Source organism: Ambystoma mexicanum, chromosome 1p (assembly GCF_040938575.1).
Source record: "Ambystoma mexicanum isolate Mex_15411 chromosome 1p, UKY_AmexF1_1, whole genome shotgun sequence".
Taxonomy (NCBI): Eukaryota; Metazoa; Chordata; class Amphibia; order Caudata; family Ambystomatidae; genus Ambystoma; species Ambystoma mexicanum.
In genome coordinates this window covers 966,593,500-966,613,003 of record NC_090921.1, presented here as the reverse complement: position 1 = coordinate 966,613,003, position 19,504 = coordinate 966,593,500, and the positions used below count along the sequence as shown (strand labels likewise).

The 19,504-nt window shown below is 44.5% G+C and overlaps 1 long non-coding RNA gene across 1 annotated transcript; it reads left to right on the top strand.

Annotated features, from left to right (window-relative positions):
- Positions 1 to 116: 116 nt before the first annotated feature.
- LOC138582447 (uncharacterized) lies at positions 117 to 14,541 on the top strand. Its single transcript, XR_011305023.1, has 4 exons — positions 117 to 203; positions 7,190 to 7,288; positions 12,031 to 12,235; positions 12,729 to 14,541. It is a non-coding gene; the product is annotated as an uncharacterized lncRNA (long non-coding RNA).
- The last annotated feature ends 4,963 nt before the right edge of the window (positions 14,542 to 19,504 follow it).

Genomic DNA, 19,504 nt, shown 5'->3' with positions numbered 1-19,504 from the left:
ACGAATTTAAAGTCCCTAATATACCTGATAGTATTGTGTGGTCGTTTAACAGTGTGCAGACAGTTTGTGAAATGCCTTTAAGGCGTCATGACGTCGTTCTGAACTACCGTTAAGTCGTCGTGACGTGCGATCGTAGGAGTCTCCTCTACGTGATTAGGCAGAGAATCATGGATGAAGGAGGATTTTAAGCTTTCCACGGACAGGTATTTATTTTTTATTGTGTATTTATAAGGCGCTTATACATCTCGCCAGTGTTTCGAAGTGCCAGGTATATTTAAGTGCCGGTGGGTTTGTTTTTCCTATTTTGATTTTGGTTGCAGCAACAGCGGATCTTTGTGTGTCTTCTTTGGCTGATAAGTATTATCCCCATCCCCGGCTCCCGCCGACCCCAAACAGAAGTGATTTATTGTCGAGGGAATTTCAAGGCAGATTTTTTTTTTTTCTCCAAATTTGGTTGCCAGCAAGTCGGATTTTGCTTGTTTTCCACCTCAAATGACAGTGGCTTTTTTGCTGTATTCACGGGCTTTCTACAAAACTGTACAGTCCATACTCCGTTTTTCTTCACCCTTATCTGCGCAACACGGCGTTCACTGTTTGAACCATGAGCTCACCAAGTTGGAAATTAAGCCACATGTCGATCCCATTCTTTTTACAACAAGCCTCATGCTTACTTCTTTTTCTGCACTGCTGCACAGCCTCACGTGGCTTGGATGCCTCCGGGCAGTGCTTTAAGTGGGTGCGAGCCCCCCCCTTGATAAGAGTTGAAGGGGGCGGGGGGCAGCTGGTAAAAGTTGCAGCTGAGCCACACTGGCATTATTACCTCCTGGAAGCAGGTGAGCGCAGTCCTTTGCCCCAACAGCCCCCAGCTTGCCCATTTGTGTTGGAATTTTCCCTCTCCAGGCCCCGTGTGCAGGCCTAGTTTGCTGGTTAGCACTTCCTGCTCTCCCATCCCGCCTACAGCCTCTGATTGGCTGTTACTCCCGCTGTTTGGGTCTAGTGACCGCGGACCGCCACCCGAGCCTTTTCTGATTCCGCCTGCAGCCCGCTTCCACCCCGCACCCTCTTCTGTTTCCCTTCCCTCCCAACCCGCCCAGGCCCGTTCTCATTGGTCCCCTCACCCTTCCTCACTGGTCCTCCCAGGGCAGTCCTAGGATAAGGGCCCCAAGGCCAAGGGCGGCTCCAACAGAGGCGGCTCCAGGAGGTGTCGGCGGGTGTCCGGAGGGGAAGCCAGCAGACACCAACAAAACTGTGAGTATGGCATGGGTGGGGTGTGGAGCGGTTGCTCTACTCCAGAAAGCCCCTGTCACTCTACCTTACCTTCCATAGTGTAGACTGCCATAGACTCAGACAATACATGCTTAGGAAGACTTGTGACCACTGTAAATGAATTTAAATGTTGCCTTGTGATGCATATTAACTTACTCGCCAAGTTTAGCTAGTGCCACACCTGTAGGGAACTGAACTTTTAGCTTGCACCGCATCTGGATAGAAATGTGATTGTTAGCATATGCCACACTCAGGATTCTTAACTTCAGCTTGCATCGCATCTAGATAGAAAATGTGAATGTCAGCATGTACCACACCTAGACTGAATCCCATAATTGCAAGGACAGCAATGCCAACTAACAATTTCATCCCTCTGCATACACCTCTCAAACTCTAACCAAACACAGCCACAAGCCTAAAACGCAGCAATCCGCACAAACTTCACAACAATGCAACAACAAAACAAACCACACATAGACTTGCACAACAGCATACGACGACTACCGACCGTAAAACACTCCAAGCCCAGCCAACGGACCCGCCGGGCTCAGGCTGCCAACAGCACATCACTGCTCTCTTGCACTTTTCCAGCTTATTCCCACTAACCCACCCCTCTCCTCCCCCTTTTCAGAGCCGCCAGGGGACCACTTCGGTGGCGATAGTGTGCGGTACAAATGTTCTTTAACATAACATTAACCTTTTGTGCCCAGCCACTCCTTTTAAACAAAAGAAAGGGCTGGGGCACACCAAAAGGTGCAACACCAGTGTGCCCCAGCTCGCAGGCAGCCCTTTCATTCAAGCAGCTCGCTTTAACCATGGGCTCTGTTGTGTTTTACGTATTCTGGCTATGTGGCTATTTCCTGTATGGAGTGTTCTGGTGGAATGTTATGATGTGAGTGCCTGTGTTCCAGAAATGTCAGTTGGGACCTTATGCTTGGCGCAGGGGGACCGGTGGATGCTTCTGTCCTATGAACTATATGTACTTACCTGTGTACCACGAACCTAGTAAAGCGAAGTCATCTAAGGCTCCTTTGTGATCTGTCAAACCCTAAACTTGCTTTTCAACATTGGCAACGAGGATTTTCCATGGAACTAGTAACCGGAAAGGAGAAAGCACCAAGTACAGAAGAGGAATAGTACAGAAAAGGAAGCTGACCTGCACCAGAAGACAAGTTGCCCATCAGGAAGGGAAATATGGAGCATCCACCACCCCCCCCCCCCCGACCACAGGTAAGTGCCCCAAGCCCTGCATGTCTGTAGTGAGCAAGGGTTCTCAGAGTGACATTGGGGACTGCGCTGCGCACCTATGGTTGGGCTGATGGTCACATGGCCATTTGTTTAGACTTTTCGCGACATACAGTTCTTGGAAAGAGGGCTACAGCTGCCCTCAATCGGACACATAGCACTCAGAGAGGGAGTGGTGATTTAAATTGGTAGTGATAAGGGAACAAGTGTGTGAGTTGGAAACGTCAACTCAGCATAGCGGATTGCACGCCATAAAACGGGCTGTCGGGCGCATTGGAAATCATCAGTGTAATGAATCTTTAATGTGGTCAATGGGGGACGTACATTCGCTGTGATGCTTGGATGACCATTGGTGGCTGGAGCTCCGTGCAGCTTAGCGCTCAACTCGGCTATGGTGACGTCCTCTGGATATGTGGGGTATCAGTGATTGTCTGAAAGGAAAGCAACGTTGTGTAGGACTGGAACAATATTACATCAATGGTTCGTGGAGGGGTTTGAGTAAAGAACCCTGCAACGTTCTCTAAGCGTCATATGGAATGATATGGTACTGTTTGGGGTGTGCTACGGCATATTACGGTCGATTCAATGAGGAAGCTTCCACGTTACAGAGATGTCCTGCAGAACTTGAACAATGGGCTGTGAACATCGCTGTTTATTGGCGAGTTTCTGGTAAAGGACTTACCAAAGGGTTTCAAGTGGCGAGCTTCATTTGTGGCAAGACAAGGAAGCTTATCTCAACTGCCGGATTGGATTTGATCGCCAAAGGAAGCATAGCCTGCCACATGGGTGGAGGGGGACTGCAAGGCGATCACAGATATATAACGTGTTTATTTTTGTATTTTTTTTTTTATTTTTAATTTTTATTTTTTGGTGCTGCTTTGGGGAAATGGTGACTTAAATGTACTGTTACAGATTATTGTTTTTATTAACAATATTATTGTGAGATACCCTAAATGTGACAATTTTGTAGTGCATGATGTACTATCTGGTTTATCTATTGCTGTTGTTGTGGGAGTCACATTTTTTTTTTTTTCTGGCAGTCATCAGGTGGTGATACTCAAGTCTGCTTTAGATTATGTGTGTGGACGTTGTCACAGTGAGGGTGCTGTGAGTGTAAAAACATATGGTTGGAATTAGATCATCAAGTTCCTGCTTTATGTTGTGGGAAGTTGTTCCCAGTTTTAGGTAGCGCCTTATTATTTGGCATACAATGGCTCTATGTTGGACAGTTATTGTGTTGGAGCCATATGGTGATATGGTGCCTAGTGGCGTTTTGGTAGTGCCAGTTAGTTTTTGGTGTTTCATGGTGCCATGTGTTTTTGGCAAGTGTTTGAGAATTGTGTGGATATAATGCAAACAAAAGAAATGTTCAGTAATGGAATGTTCATTAATGTTGTTTTATTTGTACTAACGTGACCATTTTTCCACAGGTATTTTCCAACATGGACTCTGCAAGCATAACGTTTTGTGGGACTTTTGTGTGGCGTAACTTAAATTCCGTTTACCATACTTTTGTTGCTGAATTCGTCCAGTTGGTTTGGGTGGGGAATGTGTGCGGGTGATGGTCTGAGTGAGGATGAGAACTCTGGTAATATTGTTGTGTTTTTGGACTTACTACGTTTTGAGGAAATTTTCAGTCATGCTATACTTTGCATAAACCCAGCAATTCCTCCACAGATACGATCCAAGTTGGACTCTGCAAGCATGAAATATTGGGACTCTTTCATGGTGTAACTCAAAAAAAAAAAATGTTGCCCAAGTTTTGTTGCTGAATTCATTCATTTGGTTTGGTTAGGGGAATGTGTGTGGGTGATGATGTAAGGTCAGTTGTGAGTATGTGGTTGTTCAGTTGTGAACATTGGGTTGCTTGTGGGAGTATTGGTTGCTCATTGGTGAGCATGGGTTGCTCAGTTGGGAGCATTTGGTCACTCGGATTTGGTGTCTTGAGTGGTGCCAATGGTAGTGTGGGTTGGAAGTCCGGTTTTTATTGTTGGTTCAATATTGGTGTCAATGTGATGGCATGTTGATGCTGACGTGTTGGGTTGTGCCAATGTTGGTGTTATGGGATACCGACATTTTGGTTGGTGCCCAAGAGGGTGTTTAGAAGACGCCCATAGTGGAGTTAAGATGTGTAAACGCTTTGGCGGTTAGTTAAGATGTGTCGTACGCTTTAGGCGGTCAGTGGGGTTTAACCCTGTTGTTTGTGTTGGCACAACTTGTTGTTGGTGAATGATGATGCAGGCATATTGTTGTGATGTGAGTGGTAATGGTTGTGCATGGGATTGTGGGCTGGTTCCCTTGTAGCAAGTTCCATAAAAGGCCTGTTATGGTACTGGTTGTTTTGGAAGTGGGTTAGCTATTTGGTAGCTACACTAAGGGCTTGGAGTGGCTTGCTGGATGGGTATCTAGAAGGTGTCTTTGTGTCTGTGTCTGTAATGTTATGATGTGAGTGCCTGTGTTCCAGAAATGTCAGTTGGGAACTTATGCTTGGCACAAGTGGACCGGTGGATGCTTCTCTCCTATGAACCTGTTTTATATATATCCTAATGTACTTACCTGTGTACCACGAATCTAGCAAAGCTACCTAGTCATCTAAGGCTCCTTTGTGATCTGTCAAACCCTAAACTTACTTTTCAACAGGCTCCTTGAATGAAAGGTCTGTACTTGAAACAGGAGGAGGCCTGCAGGGCCCAGTCTCTCCTTTTTGATTTTGTGTAACTAGTGCTGGGTGATGACTAGTTGGTTACTCGAAAGAAACAAAAGGCGAACTGGGCAGTCCAGCCCTCCTACTGTTTAGAGTGCATAGACATCAGGCAGCACGCACTGCGCGGTTACACCGGTGTCAGCATTTCGATTTAGAAAAAAGAAAAGTTGATGCCTTTGCTTTTTCTTTTTTCTAAACCTAAGTGCTGACACCTGCAGGCAGCTCGTATAACCGTGCAGCCTCTACACAGGCTGTCTGAGGTGTCGGCTGGCTGGGGCTAGTCGGGGGTGGGCCCCGGCTCAGGAGCCATTTCTGGAGACTGCTGGGGCCCGGCCCACTTACAGCCCCTGCTTCCGGTGCTGCCGATCCCACCTGCCCCAGGCCACCGGAGCAGGGGACGAGTGAGGCGGCAGCCCAGGGCTCTGGGAGAAGAGCAGCGACAACGAGGGGCGGGAGCGGTACGGCATGTAGTTCCCTTGTCATGACTTTTGTAACTTTACTGCCTTTACGAGGTGAGGTGTTCTGATTTGAACATTGCAGAGAGATGTGCCTAACTTTACTGCTCAGTGCTGTCAGGCAGTGCATTGAGCTGTACCGGCCAGAGTCTGTACCACAGGATGTTTTGCTTGACTCTTCCCCCCTCCCCCCCCATTTGCTATGCTAGTATACAGTGAAAATGCCAGCAAGATAACAAAAATTCAGTATTTTGACTTAAAACTAGCCATGCTGTAGGCAGAGGTCTTCAATCTGTGTAACAGCCCCCCCATCCCCCAAAGGTGCCTGATCCAGGACGGCGAAGGAACGTGATCAGGCCGTGGCCACCAACCAGGAAATGAATGCAGCCTGGACGTGCACTTTCCTGGTGCAGACAGAGCCTTCTTGCCCGGTAAGGGAATGCCGCTTCTTGGCTCGCCTCCCCTACACCACGGTTGGAGGGGGTGTCCAGAAGTGAGCATTTCAGGCCCTTCCTGGTCCCTCTGCGCTCCTCCCCCCTGTGGACCCAGGAAGGTGGACACAATCGGGGGGGGGGCCCCTATCACTTCACTGCTGGTCCCCTGCACCTCTTCCCTCAGTGTACCCACAGGGAGAGGAGGCGAGCGGGGACAGATGCACACATTGCCGGTGTTGTGATATCCGGCTCCCCCATAGCAGATTGCTGGTATTGACAGCAGTTATTCAGAAATTAACCTGGGTTCATGGGTGCCAACTTTTGATTTTCACTACAGAGGCATCCATCCCCTGGCCAACCCCGTTTTATTGCAAAAAGTCATACAGATTTTGCATATATAACATCTCGGCAACGGTCTAACCTGCTGAGCTACCCCGGTAGCCATCTACTATAGAGCGAGTCAATGCTTCCCTTAATGTACTGAAAATCACTGAATTACCAACAGTACTTGGGGTGCACCACTGCCATAGAAGTGATTTAAAGTGGAATTCATGTTTATCTTCCTGCTGTGGGTGCCAGGTTTCATCTGAATGGGACCATATGTTAAAGAGAAGCCAGGGGCCCTTGTGTCTGGCATGGCAGCTGCGGCAGAGTCTGTTGCTACTTCAGTGCTGTCACCAAATTGCAGTAAAAGCTAAATGGCTTTTACTTGAGGTTTCTGAAAGTTAGCTCGGTGGGATTCTATGTAAGTTATGTAGATGAATTATTGGAATGCCAGCGGGCTGGACTTCTCAACTATTCTAGGCAGAGAATAGAAAGGGTAAAATTTAACAAACTGGTGCTCTCTTTATCATTGTTTGTCTCTGTGACTGAGTGTGAATCACGTTTTTAGGTATGTGCTCTGGCTGTTCTCTCTGCCATCTGGGGTGGACTGGCCTGTATGGAACTTTGGAGTTTTCCCGGTATGGCTCTGCAACCTAGGTACTTTTTGTATGCGGGTGAGGATGTGCTCTGACTGGCAGAGTGTAGTGGTCAATCTGGTACGTCTATAATGTTTTTTTTTTATTGTACTTATTAAATTGCAGGAACAGAAATTGGCTCTATTATCCCATCTAGGACAGCAAAGTCCCCAGCAGCAGTGGCACCATAAAAAGTCCTGACATCTGTAGTAGGACTTGCCGACGGTAAGGATGCCTTTTTTTTTTTAAAAAACAACTATTTTGCTGTGGGTGAAGGTGGGGCAATTTTAAAGGTATAGTTGGGAGTCGCAATCATGGATTTCAAACCTATTTTTCAAACCTATTTTTGAGGCTGTTCCTTTTTATGTCCAGTTTGGGGCTGTAGTGAAAGTTCACGTCTAATGTGGGAGTTGCATTTACATTGCACTGTGTACTCTCGCCTGGATTCCCAGCATTCAGCCCTGCTTACTAGGTGATGCCTAAAACCCAAGATCTAATCTTAATTTTGAAGTCTCGGTAGACCCATGTATCCCTGACTAACTAAACAACCAGTATTTCTGGCCCATTTTTGTGAGGGACATTTCCCCCCCGCCCACGTTTTTCACACAATTCCTTTTGAATCTTTGCATGTGGTGTTTGCCATTTTAAATCTTTTTATGAGTCTTATTTATTTGAGAACTTGAAATGTTTTTGTTATTAAATGTGACTTACACTAAAGTGGGGATTCGGATTGTTTTCACAAATTCAGGCTCCTTTTTGAGATGGATCATTGGTACTAATATTTTTCACTGTACCGATTTGAGGGGAGGGGTGCGGGGGGAAATGGTTAGTGACTGAACAGAGTGGTCTTTCTAAATCTAACTGTCATACTTGTCAACCCCTTGCCTCACACAAGCCCCAGCAGAGTCGTCACAGGAGGCAGATGTGAGTTTTGGACTGTATATGTGCGCGGGGGTATGTGTCTGTGCGCGGGGGTATGTGTCTGTGAGTATGTGTGGGGAGCATGCATGTGTTGATGAGGGAAGGGGTGGTGGCTGGCTTATACTGTTTACTATGGTGACATCTTTGAAAAGCTAGATTTTCTAAAGCTCTCCCTGCAAGGCACAGATACCACATCATTTGCTATGAACTCAAAAATAGCAGCATTCAAGAAGCTGGAGCTTTGGAGGAGGGTTGATGTCGGCATTACCGATGCATTTCTATTATTGGCAGATGCTCTTGAGATGAAGTATGATCTTTCATATGTCGCTGAACTAAGAGCATACCATCTCAGAACCAGTCTGAAAGTACTTTACAGGGGGCAATTGTAGTGTCGATGACTGGGTGGTTCAGCCTTTCCTAGCAGACGTTAGGGGCCCACCTACAGGAGGAACTAATGGAGCTTCAAAGTCACCGCCTACTGGAGGGCCAATTCAAAAAATTGTCTTTTGGCAACACTGTCTGCAGTGTCCTCATTTATCCAAATGAGCACCTCGTACCTTTGCGAGATTAGTTTTTCAGCAGCCCTAGAGACAAAATCGGTCAAAGCTGAAGGTGGAAGAATACCTGCGGTTGGTTAGCTATTGTGAAAATGTAACCCAATAGTGAGGGATTGGCTGCTGAAAGACAGGCCCCCCCCCCCTTCACACTAGTTCTCCAGTATGCCACTGTCCAACTTGCAAGTGACTGCATTGATAGAATTGTTACATCCGTTGCATGTCAAGCTTTATTATAGGACGGCAATAGTGGCTGTTTTCTTTTGTGGGAAATAAATACCCAACACTACTTTTAGTCAAGTCCTCTGTATTTTAGCAAAACATTCTGAATGCTGGGTTTACAAATATGCCCTCTAATTTGAGTTATTGCAAGCAATGAATTTGAAAGAATTTAGTGTTTGGCACCCACACCTCCATTTTGGGTACCATTCTACACTAGCGTGCGTTAACAGTTTTGCAACCGAAAAACATTTTGGAGTCCATGTGTATAGGTGGAGCCAAGGCAGGTACATTTATGTTAGAGGGACTTGGGGTGAGGGAGGGGGGATTCGGAACGTTTGAAGACCACTGCTGTAGAGTGACTATCTTATCAAGAAAATGTTTTTTAAAAGGCGAAAAACCTAATCGCTGTCTTGCTGGCACTGTTATAGGTTAGAGTATATTTGGATTACTAGTTTGGAAGAGCACTTGGACCCTCACTGGTCCCTAGGGGACACAGTACAGGTGTGGGCTTAAATGGCGAAAGCTAGATGTACTGAACAACCCTTTGCAAAATCCCTGGTTGCTTTTTTTAATTTTATTTTTTTATTTATTTTTTACTTTTAAGTGGTCTATTCTCCACATGCTTGCAGTGCGATGTTGCTATGTGTACGGTATGGTCCATATATAACACCTACACATGATCGCACCTTCAGTGGGTACGATCATTCCAGTGCTTTACTGTGAAGGAAAGAGTCACACTGGCCCAGCGATACTCAAGATTTGACTCGGTTGTCTGCTTAAGAACATTGCAGTGTCACATAGCACCTGTGAGAATCGTATATAAAAGGCATGGTGGTGCTATGCTTGTGATTTTCAATAAGTTGCCTAGACAGTTGCATGCCAGTGCAGACGCCCGCTGGTATATATTTTGTGCGTGTGTGTGATAGAAAGACTTTTGCAGCATCTTCAACATTGCTTAATTCTAAAGCAGGGTGCCAAGGGCCACAGTTTTGTTTGACTGGCATGATGGCTGGCTAGGTTTTGAAGTGTGTGGCAGACTGTTTGAGGTGCTGTGTGGTACAGCATGTGCTGCACAAACCACCAGGTGTAGTCTCAGGCCGGGGATGGTCGAAATCCCCTGATGAATGCGCTCTTTGATTCCTACCTTCCTGCTTCTGGTGGCACAGGGCGCTTCGGGCTTTACTTACATGGTTGCAGATATTGGCCATCCAAGCTCTCATTAAGAAGGGCTTCGCTAACCAACAGCGGACAGATGTCCCCTCCAACCCCCCCCATATTTTTTTCCTCTCAGCATTGCTCGCGGCCTGATCATTTGCTTTGAGATTTGTGGAAAGTGTGTAGGACAGGTACTCTGTAGTTCAAGTTCAAAGCACCCATAAAAAGCTTCTGTACAGCTGCCCCCCCCATAAAAAGGGAACTGTCTGGCATTCAAAAACTGTACATTTTGTATTGTAATGCTTTTGAATATTATTTTTTCACTGCTGGAAGTTACAGGTGCTATACCTGTGAGGCAGAACTGTTGTATTGCTTTAACGCCATTTATTTTAAAGAACATAGAGAGTGCTTGTTTACCACAGTTCACAGTAGGGCGAAGTTGTGCCAGCCTTTGGGCGCGGGGACGGGTGTTCTAATTCCCTCTACGGCTCTTGCTTTCCTCCATCTACGTTTATTTTTTATTTAACACTTTTGGAGAAATTGCTACATGATTTAATAAATACAAATGTAGGTTTCAGGGACCCTGACATATTACTGCATGTTATAGTTCTACTTCTGTCCCATTTTCTATATAGGTTGTTGGTACCCGGAGGGTTTTCATTACCCCTTCAATGCGGTTTGTTTTTTCCCCACCATTGCAGCTCAGCAGTTTGCCTGTAAAACTTAGAACTTTGCTTGCCACGGCTATTTGTGATCACATTGTTTATGATCTGGGGTGAATGCTTTTTATGATGATGGTTGTTTGTTTATTTTTTTTTCTCCAATGAAGGGACCAGTTCATTTTTGTTTAGTGTTGTGGAGCTTGGAGCTATTTTCTTGCTTTTCCATATTTTACAGCAGCCTTGTGTTAACAGAGGACTGGTGCGGTAGCGCGTGTTTTCTGACCTGGGGGTGAAGGAGGGCTGATAATTGCTTTGCTATTTTTAAAGTGCAATGCCACTTTATTTCCTTAAAACTGTGGTCTTCAAACCTTTTTATGCTTAGCCCCCCTCCCCCAAATGCTTATATTTTCTATTAAAAACAGTCACCATAATCCCGTTTTAAAGATCTTGGCGCCCCACCCCCAGGCACCCTTCAGGCCCCACTGCCTTAAGGCACCTTAGCTCTACTGAGGCCCCCTTTCGTGGGTGGGGCGGTTTCTTCCCTTCTCCTTTCTAGTTCCACACAAGGACTGTTCTACTTGATCGCTTTCAACCCGTGGCCAAGTAGGGGGATACATGCTCCTATTGTCTGCAGCTCTCTGGCTTTAAAGCTATTGCTGCTCCATTGCCCCCACAATGTTCCACATGAATAGGTCCCTGCCTTCCTCTATAGGTGCGCCAGACCCTCTTAACTAATAAACTGTCTGCGTGTATCAGGCTGTGGCGCATGTGTGAGAAACCATGCCTCTGCAAAAGTTTCCCATGGCTTGGTTTACTTTTTTTGCAGGATTTTTCCACGGCTCGTGAGCGCTGCACTAGTTCAGCTGTAGTGCATAATTTATGGCCCAGTAGCAGTGATTATGGGAAGGGGGCTTCTGACCCTTCTGGGGGATAGTCCCTGGCTCATATTAACAAAGGCCTGCCTACTAAGAACAAGTAATAAAAATATTTACTTTTTGCTCCCCCAATAAAGATCACTTTGGTCATGGGTTCTGTCCCTGCATACCCTCCTATTCCTGGTCCCTATAATTCCCTGTACATGTTGCTGCCTGCAAGCTGGGACTCCCTAAGGTTAATATTTACATTTAAGAAAATGAGACAGGTGCTGTCTTTTAAAGGACACACACAAAATGACTGCAGCATTTTAGGTACATGAGCTCTGCAGTTAAGAACGTATTGCCTCTCCAGAACAACCACCTCTAATTTTATTATCGAGCAGATGCAGCTTCTTGAAGCCACAATGGCTGAAAGTCTTGGAGGAAGTTACCAAGCACCTAAGAGACGCTTCACTCACAAATAGGGATGCATTGGGCAGGAACACCCATAGCAAGCCCACTATAAATTAATGGTTTTGGGTACAGACAAGTTTCACAAATACTTGGCGCATACTAACTTTTTTTTCTTCTTCTTTTAGACAATAATTCAAATCATGGCACTCTTTAATGTGCTATTCTTTGATTCCGACAATTCTCTTTGGATTTCAAAAGATGAGGAATTTGAGCCTTTAGCAATTCCTGGTGAAGTTAATTGTAAATGGCTGATAGAGGGTCTTGATTAAAGTAGAAGAGAAATACGTGAAGAAAAGGATTTCAAAGAAGTAGTGCTTTTCCAGTCTGCAGGTAAGCAATGTATTTTTGTTGTTGTCCATCTATTTGATGTTTGTGGGAGGGGGTACATCTGACGTCGCTACGCGGAGGAATTCCCTTTTTTCACATATACAGATGAGTGCTGCACAATGCCCACCACTCTTACAGCAACTCTTTCCTCTAGAGTAACTCTAAAGTCTAGATGGTCTACAAAATGTCTCTTGTTATTGGGCATTTGTAGAGCGCCTTTTACCATTGGTATGATCTGAATGCGCTATGGGGTGAATGCCCTTGGGGACCGTAGTCCAGGTCAGAGTATGTGTGCAGCTAAACTGAGTTATTGGTGGCTGCATGGGGATGGAGGAAAAGTGCCAAGAAGCGCAAGAATAAGCAAAAATGAAACCAAGGGGATGTATAGGATCACACTTAAAGGGAGTCAGTTACCCCAGTGTACAGCCCACGCAAATAGTATGTTCTATTGATAATCACATTTTGAAGTTTTAACTTGCCTTTTTCATACTTGCAGCCGAGAAACAGTGTATTAAGACACAGAAAACATTTGATGAAATAATGAAAACCTATTGTGATGCAGAGGGACTAATTCAGGCTTTAGAAACAAAGGCAGAGGAGAAAGAACAGCTACATATGGAATCTGGGAAGCGCTGCAACTACAAAAGAAGTTGCAGTGGAAAAAACAAGAAAACGGGGGGATTATATTGTAAAAGCTGATGGGTGGAAGCAGACTATTCCCATTTAGTAATGGCTGTTCACAGTTATGGTCACAAAAGCTGGAAAACCCAAGTCCTTTGGCAGGGATGGCTAGTGCTCTTCATTTCTGTCTCAGAACCTGCCTCTGTTACTTCATCTGGACAATGGAAAGACACAGCAGTAATTCAGCAGATGTCTCTGTGTAATGTTGCAGTTCCCAAAGAACTACAAAATGTTGGACTATCAAGTAACAGTCAATTTTCTGCTACAAATGTTTTGTTGGACGGATCTAATTTGACAAGCTCATCTCTATCACCACGTTTTCTCAATCATTCAGATTACAATCTTTAAAACAATGGAATTGGAACATCCCCACAACCGAATTTGGTTTCAACGTTAGCCCTGGCTACTAATCGACAATGTAATTGTAGCTCACATGCTGCTGTGTGAAACTGAAGGTGCAAGTGCTCTTGTGTGTAAAACTATATAGTTGATCTCGTGAATCTATAGGTTGGTGCCAACTTGTAAATGGTACATGGGTTTGTGCTATTGGGTAATGTCTATGATTTTTGGTGGGGTCAGCGAGTGTTTTCTTGGGTGTGGTGAATGGTTGAACTAATTGTTAGCTGCTCAAAGTGATATTGGGTGAAGTGCCTGTCAGCAGGTTGTCATGCAAGTAGATCTTTAACGGATTCTGTTTAGGTCACTGAAAGTATTTATTTTAGTCCAGTGATTTGTAATTGTGGGAGTTTATTGGGTGTGATGCCATGTTAGCTAGTGGTGAGTACTGAAATGAGGGAGTTAACAGGTTGGTTTGTGTCATTGGGGGTGGATTTGTGGTTTTGTATGCTAAATCGGCAAACTAAGTTAACAACATTTCAGTGCTCTACCATAGAAGGCAAAGATGGAATGACGGCTGCAAATTCCCTTGAGGTTTTCCAGTACACTATCCATAAGTCTAACTAGACTCTCCCCCTAAGCTCCCTCTAGTACTGCCAACCGTCTTAACACAAGGGATACAATACATCCTGGGAGTACTCAAAACCGGTCCCTCAATCTTTTGTAAGTGTCATGAAATTGATCCTGCTGATGATGTCTGCATAATCATTCACAATTCCAAACCATCCTAAAGTTGTCATGTAACCATCCTGGAGTAATCCCCCACGCACCCATCCAGAAGTTGTCATTGGGTCAGCCTCGAATAATCCCCCACCCATCCTGAAGTTGTCATTGGGTCATCCTGGAGTAATACAAGATCATCACTGGAAGTAATCCGAACTCGTCCTGTAGTATTCTCTGTGATTACTCTAATCATCTCATTTAAATATTCTGGCCTATACACCTACTTCAGGATGGTTTTGGATGATCTCCTTGAACTTGCCACGGAGGACTCTAGGGTGGAGTCCCTGGATGACTCCAGGAAGATCTTCCTTTTGACTTGGGTAAGAAGCGTGATGTGGATGGAGGTAATGCACTTCTATGAGTTAGACCCACGTCCTTTTTCATTCATCGCAATACGCTTCGTTCGCAGTGGGAGCATTCTCCTTTTGTCAGTATGTAAAGGCAGCAGTCATCTGCAATTATAGCCGTATAACATGCCCTGCAATTGAAATAAATTGTGAGAAAAACTTGCCAGAGAGTGTGTGTTCTTTTCAACACCATACTATAATGTAAGAACCAATATTACACCAGAAAACAACGTTATGTGAACAGTGTCCACTGCCGGTACTTACCGTATTCGCTGTCATGAAACCCAATCTATGCTTGTGATGTCAAGTCAAAAGGAACCATGGCCAATGTAGTTTACAGGATAAAAAACGTGTTCTAAGAGTGCAAGATACACACCCGCTTTTTTTTTTTTTTTTAATGCAATTTAATAAAACAGCACCGGCGCTCAGTGTTATTTAGACGCCCATGAAAGGGTAAGTGCAGTGTAGCGAGCCGACTGCCCCATTGATGGCTAGTTCAGTATTATAAATGACCAGAATCGAGTTCAGTCAGTATTTTGTATGTTTAGAAAAGCCAGCAGAGACCAGCACGTTACAATAAAGTGAAACTGTTAACAGCATTATGTATCTCTCTGCGTTTAGGGTTTGGTAGATTGCTAGGTTTCATTCCTGAAATGCACTGCTTCAAAAATTACACCACCCACGATGTAAGTGTGCACTCTGAGCTGTAATTTCTCATCCAAACATACATTGGGTTACACTGAGATGCCAGCCAGATAAGGTACTTTTATTTTCAGTTGTTGTACTTTTCTGTCTGGGTTGCTACTGCTACTGGATCACTGAATATAGCCTGCCATTGGCGCACATTACCACCAAAGGCAAATTATGTTTATCGCTCTGTGCCTGTTTCACCTACATGATTGGAATCACTCTTGTTTTGTAGCAGTGTGAGGGCTGAGTGAGTAGGCGGTTAAGGCACTACTCATCCCTGTAGTCCTGTTAGAGTGTGTTTTAGAGAATGTTGGCAATATCCTAGAACGGCATGGCATATATGACTTAAGCATTTGAAACCTTGAAACCACCTAGGACCACCTGAGATAGATATCTGTACTTTAGAATAATATTTTGTACTAGAAAATGTGAGCTGAGGTCCTTTCTCTAATCGGTATTGTCCGGTACCATTCTAGAGAGCAAAATGTGGCCAGAATACAATGGAAATACCAACTGATGCATTAATGCCTCGCTGAGTCAGTACAATACTTTAGAAAAATTTGAGATGGAAAATGTGTGATGGGATACTCTAAATTACTGGTAATGGCCAGAACCTATTCTAAACCGCAGAAGTGCTTGAAGCAGCCCAGAATGGCATATTACATACAGCATAAGCATTGAAATCCAAATGAGACTGGTATCTGATCTTTGGAATAACATTGTGTTTGTGAAATGTGAGATGGCATGGTCTCAAAACCCACTCGGAAACCCACTATTTGTCACTACCAATTGGTGAAAACAAAACATGCCCTGACCAGCCAAACCATTCCTTTCGGACATTTGTTGTGATTCCCCGAGTCAAATCACTCTCGTCTGAGTTGGGATGCATGCCCAGCCACATCACCCCCAAGCGGTTCAGATTGAGAGCAATATGCTAGGAGTGCATGTACCTAGTGGCAGGAGGTGGCGGGGGAAACAAGGAGTTGTATAGAATGGACTATAGGATGTGGAAGCTTGTCGCAAGTGTAGAGTTTCTATAAGTTAGGCATTCTAAGTTGCGAAAATATACTGAACCACCGCCATTTTGAAAGCTAGGCCCAGAGTGGCCAGGATCCAGTACCATAGAAGAATAGATCTAGGCCTTAGCAGTAACACACTCTCCCATCCCTGTTACCTTCTCAGGCGCTAGATTAGAAGGTCATTTTATCAATAAAGACATAGCCCTTCATTTTTGCACACTACAAGTCCATGTGATCTGAAAGAAATGTGAACAGTGAAGCAGAAGTTTGGTTGCGCCTGTCCCTGACTGACAATCTCATGGGAGTCAGGACAGAGATCTGGAGCTGCCAAATCCCATATTTAGAGCCCACAGACCCAGAGTCATTCTATTTGAACTACCAGATGTCCACTATGCCAACCCCTAAGTCCCTCGTTGATTAGTGTGTCTGTGGTAGCCCAGGGAGGGGGCACATGCCAAGGGGAAGCACAAACAGAATGCCCAGTGATTTGTACTGCTGGGGTGAGGGTAGCACATGCAGGCCCACGACGGGGAGGCATGGTGGGGAGTGTCTGGGATCGAGCGAAGCTCCTTGCATTTCAGAGAGCTATCCTGACCTCGAGAGTAACCACTGAGCTCATGTCGGAGTACCAGGTGCACATCACGTGGTTGACATGTGGGAAGAGGCGCCTTCTCATCTAATGGACCAATTGTGTTGCTAGATTGTAAAATCAACAAGGCCAAGAACCACGTACGTGGAAGAAGATCGACACGACAAGCCATAGCCAATCACCAATGCGGATGATAAAGATGATGTATATTGTTTGCGTCAAGAGTGTTGTTGCTACCCTTTAAAATATTCTGTCTGCTTTTAACTAACCAGTGCGCTCCCTGGCAGTAGGGTTTGACTGCCCCTGCTGACATTTTCTTTCTATTTTGGAAGTAAAACTTTGTCATCCTTGTAAAAGGTGTATCAAGCTTTCCCCCCCCCCCCCCCCCTGGAGGGTTGCATTTCTTCCTGTGTCTGGAGGTCTAGACTAAATCTTTCCACAAGTTTCAGTGACTAATTGGGGGGACGGTTTGCTTCACGTCACATTCTTCAGGCAAATGATACCAAGCCCAAGGTCGACTATTTGCACAATAAATGTAACAAAATCAGTGCTTGTGTCATACACCCTTTATATTACCTACATCTCCATTGATTTACCTCAATGATATTATTTGCAACGAAGCTCATTCTCTGCCCTCGAGTGCTCCCAAGCAGTTATATGTTTGAATTGACAGCTATACCTTGGTAACTTTTTTTTTTTTACAATTACTAACATTATTGGCGTTGCCATCATTTCTTTTTAAATGCATTATTTGTAATTCTGGATTTATCAGGAAGGCTTGTTCATTAGCAAACTTCGGAGTACCACACGTTCCTGGTGTTGGGGTCTGATACGTATCCTTGTATACTTTTTACTCTCACAGTTGTCATGAATTCCCTCAGAAAGGCGGTTGTTCATGAGCTGAACAACTCCACAATGCCAATAGATTCATGATTCAGCACCTCTCCCTTGCTAAAGTTGAAACGGACATGCAAAAGATATTGTTAAACCTACAATTGACTATAAATGGCAGTCGATCCCATTACTGAAATCACCAAGACGAACAGTGGCATGCAATGCATGTAAACCAGCCAGTGTGGTCTTAAAGGCAAGCAATCGGACAAATACATTCTAGTTCGTTTAGTACTTCGCAAACCAAACTCCCATTCTGCAACGTAAATAATAAAATATGTACTATATACGTCTGCTCTCATATGTAAGAGTTGGAACATTCTGCGTCTGCTCTCATATGTAAGAGTTGGAACATTCTGCGAACCCTTGGGAACGCCAGCACTTTCTTCTTACTGATTGAGCCTGGTACGGGGAAATCCTTTGACTTCTCAGGCACTTTGCGTGGTATGTGCCATGGTGCAACAGTATCAGCCGAAAAAAGGGCCAATGGTGTATGGGGAATCAATTATTTCTTTACTTTGTCATACTGAGCACACCTGTATTAATGAGCCCCTAGACCTGGCCTGCATTTACCCAGTAGTTTCAGGAATGCGTTGTAGAAATCAAACAATGCCTGGATAGAGTGAAATGTTACATACAGTATAAACATTTATTTATAGGTGAAATCTATATCTCTTCCTTTAGAGTAATATTTTGGGATAGAAAAATGTCAGAGTTGCTTTTATTAACCAGTATTTGCCAAAGTCCATTCTGGACATCAAAAAAAGTAAACGGAATATCCCGGGCATGGCATGCTGATGCCGGTAAATTTTGCTGAGTTAAATGCTAATAAATCAGAAGATGTTGCTCTCTTTAACCAAGAACCCACCCCAGACATCAAAAAGTGCCTAAAAAGCATAGAACTGCATGGTAATTCTAGTTGGTGTATTAATGTCTAACAATCACTCCAGAGAATTGAATCTGTCCATTTTCTGATTTAGGCAAGAATAACCAATCGGATGTTTGAAACTGAATCTGATATTAGTTCTCATGTTCAATAGGCCCAGCCTTGAAAAAGACCCAAGAGGGTCGAAACACGTGTTGGTTCATTTATATTTTTGGGATCAGTGACAGCGCACACTCCCTACTAAACCTGTTCTGTTGGTATTAATGTCTAGATATAGTAGGTGCCAGAAAGTTAGAATAATACTTGGACATAGAAACGCGTGGGGTTGGATGCTCGAATTTATCTTTTCCAACCCAGTAACCATTGTAAACGGAAACAGGTTCCTGGAACAGCATAGAAATGCAAGTTACTTCCAATTTTAATACTCAACTCTACGAGAAGTAGGTATCTGTAAGAAAACATGTTGGGATAGAAACAAATGATGTGTGAGGGTCGTGTTAACTAACATTGGCAAGGACCCATTGTAGACATTAAAACTTGCCCTGTACAGATGTGAATAGTATGGAACTTAACGCTTAAGATTCAAATGTAATTGAGATGGGTATCTGTACTGTAGAGTAGTAGTTGAAATATGTTGTGCTACATAAATGATAGGAACAGCCAGCCACTTTCTGCCCAAAGTGGGACAGTTTGATTGGTTACTTGACACTGCAGCTAAAGGTTTTGACTTATGTTACTTAACAAATATTCCTTAAAGTGCATACTTTACAACACATTTTACCAAGAAAACTCAGGGCCTTGAGACGCAACCTACTCCTCATTGATGAGGCCCAACGATGCTGAAACATGTTTCGGGATGTTTGTGGTGTCGTGCAGAAGAAATGTGACAAAGCAGTTCAGGCTGCACTGCACCCCGAGTGGGATTAGCATGCCCAGACTTGAGTCACGTGCCTGTTGGGCCTAGAGACCCGAGCTACTCCTCACTGATGAGGCTGAAACATGTATGAGGATGCTTGTGGTCGTGTGCAGAAGGGATGTGACCAAGCATTT